A 642-nucleotide genomic window follows, 5' to 3' on the forward strand; every position below is an offset into this window, starting at 1 on the left:
TCGACGTCGTAAGTGACGGAGTGCCAACAACAACAACAACAACAACAACATGATGTTCATGTTGTGTCCAGCCATGTTGCCTGTAGTAACTCTCTGCATGGTAAGTTTCAGTCAAAAATCACTACGATCTTGAATAAAAGGCTCACTCAGTTAATTCATCTGAAGATTAACCAGTTATTTAACAGGGCTGATAGTTGTGGCTCCAAAGTTGGAGATACTATTCATCGTATTTTCGATAAATAGTCTCCCACGCCAAATACGCGACTTGTCGCTTCGAGTTGTATGTATGTATGTATGTCATTATTCAGTTGAGCACTCCACAGACACGTGTACCCTTAACGTAGTTTTCGGGGATATTCAGCGTGACACAGAGTGTGACAAGGCTGACCCCTTTGAATTACAGGCAAAACAGAAACAGGAAGTAAGAGTGAGAGAAAGTTGTGGTGGAAGAGTACAGCAGGGTTCGCCACCACCATCCCCCTGCCGGAGCCTCGTGAAGCTTTAGGTGTTTTCGCTCAATAAACACTCACCGCCCGGTCTGGAAATCGAAACCGCGATCCTATGACTGCGAGTCCGCTGCCCTAACCACTGGGCCATTGCGCCTCCACATGTATGTATGTATGTATGTATGTATGTATGTAT

The 642-nt window shown here is 45.2% G+C and overlaps 1 protein-coding gene across 1 annotated transcript in view; it reads left to right on the plus strand.

The window, feature by feature from the left end:
• The window catches only part of LOC106881742 (uncharacterized), an 11,064-nt gene that overhangs the window by 1,786 nt on the left and 8,636 nt on the right, over positions 1-642 (plus strand). The window lies entirely within an intron of this gene.

This window comes from Octopus bimaculoides, unplaced genomic scaffold, assembly GCF_001194135.2.
Source record: "Octopus bimaculoides isolate UCB-OBI-ISO-001 unplaced genomic scaffold, ASM119413v2 Scaffold_169698, whole genome shotgun sequence".
Classification (NCBI taxonomy): Eukaryota; Metazoa; Mollusca; class Cephalopoda; order Octopoda; family Octopodidae; genus Octopus; species Octopus bimaculoides.